A 4,373-nucleotide genomic window follows, 5' to 3' on the forward strand; every position below is an offset into this window, starting at 1 on the left:
CTCTGCAATACTTAACTTTCACAAGACCTGACATTGCTTATTCAGTTAACCAAGTGTGTCAGTTCATGCACACTCCATTGGACTCTCATTTTGTTGCTGTCAAAAGAATTTTGCGGTATCTCAAAGGCACTCTTGATTGGGGAGTTTGCTTTCGACCTGGATCCCTTGATATTAGAGCCTACACTGATGCAGATTGGGCTGGTGATCCCAATGACCGCCGGTCTACCACTGGTTTTGTGGTCTTTCTCGGTTCCAATCCGATTTCTTGGAGTTCCAAGAAACAACATACAGTGAGTCGTTCTTCCACTGAAGCAGAATATCGAGCAATGGCCACTACCACAGCTGAGGTTGTTTGGTTACAACAACTGCTCAAGGATTTGCATATTCTGAATTTGGTACCTCCTCTGTTGCATTGTGATAATATCTCCGCGATGGCATTGGCAACTAATCCGGTTCTTCATTCCAAAGCTAAACATATCGAAGTGGACTGTCACTTTGTTAGAGAACGGGTTCAACAGGGAGTTATTTCTCTGCAGTTTGTCTCCTCCACTGATCAATATGCCGATATTCTTACCAAAGGCTTGTGTTCACCTTTGTTTCTTCATCATTGTTCCAATCTTATGCTTGGGGCTTCCCACCATAAGATTGAGGGGGAATGTTAGAGTTATGTAGAGAATGCCACTTGTCCTTGTATTAGTGGCTGTTGAGTTTTGTCTCTAGGGTGTTATGTTTTGTATGAGTATAAATAGCAGAATTACATTGTATTGATTAAGTTAACAGTAATAGAAAAATCTGTTGCAAAAGATTGTCTTCTCTCTCTCTCTCTCTGATATTCATTGTCTTTCTTCATACCTAAGTTTTCTACATTTCTTAGCAATGTTGTCAGTCTCGAGTCCGACAGGATCCCAGCAAGTTCTCGAAAACTTCGACTAAGAAGTTTCAAGCTAGAATCCGGCCTAAACTCGTCATGTTGGATGAGGTTACGATCACCAACAAGCTCCCCACCCTTTCTGGATCTACATTCGTGCTTTGCATGCTCAAATCTGTGGAGGATTTTAAGGATACCCAAAACTGGGCAAGAACCTTCAAGCCATTTTTTGGCCAACTCCGGCCACGGCTTGACCTCAAATTGGTACAATCTTGTCCTTCTCATTGTTAGCTTCAATTTGATATATATTACATGATGATTTTGGTTGAGATTTGAGCTCGAATCGAGCTTAGGAAGGTTTTCCAGAAAATCGGCCACTTTTCGTCTCGTCAGGGAAGGCGAGTACAAGCCGAATCTGGATAAGCCCTCCATTTTCTCAAATTTAACTGCTTTAATGTAGATTCTTAAATTGCTGTATCTCATACAAACAGGTGAAATCACTCCTACCATTAGTATTTACCATAGTGGTTTCGTATTTAGTGAAAACGCATCTCAAGGCCTTCCGAAACCTGCAAAGCTATATATATAGTTTGCGTCTATTATATTATTTCTAAGCACAAATATGTGGCATGTCATTCTTGCATCATAATTGCTCATTATTACTTGATCTGCATGATCTCTTATATTGTTGTACTTGTCTGGGCTTGTGCGCCACTTGTGTGTCATCATTTTAATGAGCATTGATTTCTTACTTGATTTGATGTGTTATGTGTCGTATGCCTACTTTATATCTTTTAACATACTTTATTTACAGGGTACTATACCCAAGGAAGAAAATATCGGTAATATCGGAAATATCGGTAGTCCGAAAACACGGAAATATCGATAGAAATATCGGGATAATATCGATATCGATAAAAATTACATGGAAACCACGGAAATTGTAAGAAAAACTTGGAAATTTTTAATGAAACTTTGCAGGATGTTTAATTAGTCAATTATCTATTAGTTTATCACAAAAAATTGGAAGGAAATGCATTGCATGATGGATTTAACTGATTTAAGTTGATTATATAGCGAGCTGGCAAACATTGTGAGTGTAGAAAATATGTAGTAATTAATGAAAGAAGTTTAAACACACCATAATCATTTATATATAATTAATTAGTACAATATTGGGAGGTTTTATTTAGGATATTAAAAAAAAAAAAAAAAGGGAAGTGAATAAAATGATGAAGAATAATGTGCCGAATTTGACACTGGTTTTCCGGCCAAACCACGGCGAGTTGGCCGGCGTGCAAGGTATCAATCTCTTCGTCTCATCGAGTAGTACAACTTTCCTTTTTGTTTCACTCAATTTCGTTGAGTATTGAAAAAGTTATACTCATTTGAATCTTACCCAGTTTCCGGCGACCTCAGTGACTTTCGAGGCATTTTCTGGCCAAACCACGATGAGTCAGATGTCGGGTGAGGTACCATTCTCTTCGTCTCTTCGAGGGCTACAACTTTCGTTTTTGTCTTGCTTGATTTTGTTGAGTTTTGACAAAGTTATGGCCGTTTAAAGTGGGTGTGGATTTCCGATTTTCTCTCCCATTGGGTCGAGTCCCACATCGCCCACGCGAGGGCAGTGAGCAAGCAAGAAGGCCTATAAAAGCCACATTCCCAAGCTTAGAAAAGCATGTCTTGCTCGGCCTTTGGGCTATGATCAAGTGTAGTATGTGTTGAAATTTCTCAGCATTTTTAAGTATTTTTTTATATTATATCGTGATATTATCGATAATTTTGAAAATATCGTGATATTATCGATATTATCGATAATATCGCGATATTTTGACGAAAACCATTTGGATAGTTAAAAAAATATCGGACCCCCAAAAAAACGATAATATCGGCGAAATTCCTTGACTATACCACATGCTAGTGTTAAAATATTTTAGAAACTAATATTTGTTTTATGGTGAGAAGTTACATAGAGGTTACACAGTTCAAAAATGGTTTTACTAAACTTATTTTATAGGCCACTCACTTTTGTTTTTGGCCTCTCTAGGAGTTACATACAGTGCTCTTGTGCCGCCGACAAAGATTTTTGGCAAAAGCTGACATGCAGGAGGTTTGTCCTTCGGTATCTACTTTAATACTTTAATTTTATCCATGATATGACATCACATGTGTTAAAGGGAATCGCGTTTAGTATTATTAGTTACTTTGGATTTTAAAATATTCACATTTTTCACATCACCATCATTTTATGGTTTCATCACCTTTTAGGTGTCGACTAATACAACCTGATTCGGATTTCCAACTGGGCATTCTAGGTCGGGATGTATCAGTTGAACTTGATAAACAAAAAGTGCAACTATTCATTCCTTCAACAAGAATATCCTTTGCTCGGCGATCAAGATTGTAAATTTTTTTATACACTCTGTGGCCTCTTTTGTATCTAAAATTGTCATCTCTCATAAATAGGACTGTTATGCGCCATATTGGTTGCTTATTGCAATGTCATGTAAACATTTTCGATTCGGATTTAATAAAAAATTTTGCTGATTGCCCCAAAAAATTTTTGTTTCATTCTCTGCTCTTAATGAGTCACATAGCAAACAAAAGTGTGAAATTATTCAATTGGAACAAAACAGCACAACGGTTATCATCATCACTTTATTACTTTTGTCTCATGCATTAGAGTGAATTTTTTCCTCAAGATTTCTCAAACATGCAAAACCCTGGGTTCAGAATACTAAAACCTCCATCCACCAAAAGATTATGCCCACTAACATACTTTGACTCATCACTACCCAAGTAAAGAGCAGCCCCAGCAACATCTTCTGGCCCAAGAACCTTACCTTTAAGGTTGGAATAAACTCCACGTACTTCATCGTCATCAAGATTTAAGAAGTCCTTCGCCAACGGCGTTGCAACTACGTATGGCGACACGCAATTTACACGAATACCGTATTGTCCAAGCTCCACGGCCACATTTTTCATTAGCCCCACTACACCGTGCTTCGAACTTGTGTAGGCATGTGGAGCACATCCGCCAATGGCAGAACAAACACTAGCAGTGTTGATTATGCTGCCTTGGCCTGCCGGGATCATCACTCAAGCTGCATGTTACCAGATTTACCCTAATCACTTGCTCAAATTCAGCCTTGCCATTGTCGAGGATATTAGGTTTGGGTGTGCCAACTATGCCTGCATTGTTGAACATGATGTCTAGCTTTCCAGACTTGCTTGTGGCTGTTTTAACAGCATTTTCGATGTCTTCTTCTTTTGTTACATCGCAATGGACGAAGGAAGCGGATGAAGAATTTAGATCTATGCAAACAAATTCACCCAAGTCGTCTTGTACATCTGCAATCACAACTTTAGCGCCATGTTTCGAGAAGACTCTTGCTGTGGACTCCCCTATGCCGCTGGCTCCGCCAAGTGATTAATTAGTGCATAATTTTACTTTCATTTTAGTCTAGTTTAAACAAAACATTTAATTAAAGGAATTTTTTTTATT

The 4,373-nt window shown here is 38.3% G+C and overlaps 1 pseudogene; it reads right to left on the reverse strand.

The window, feature by feature from the left end:
* Positions 1–3,565: 3,565 nt before the first annotated feature.
* Positions 3,566–4,298, reverse strand: LOC126590284 (borneol dehydrogenase, mitochondrial-like; annotated as a pseudogene).
* Positions 4,299–4,373: the final 75 nt, after the last annotated feature.

This window comes from Malus sylvestris, chromosome 11 (genome assembly GCF_916048215.2).
Source record: "Malus sylvestris chromosome 11, drMalSylv7.2, whole genome shotgun sequence".
Lineage (NCBI taxonomy): Eukaryota > Viridiplantae > Streptophyta > Magnoliopsida > Rosales > Rosaceae > Malus > Malus sylvestris.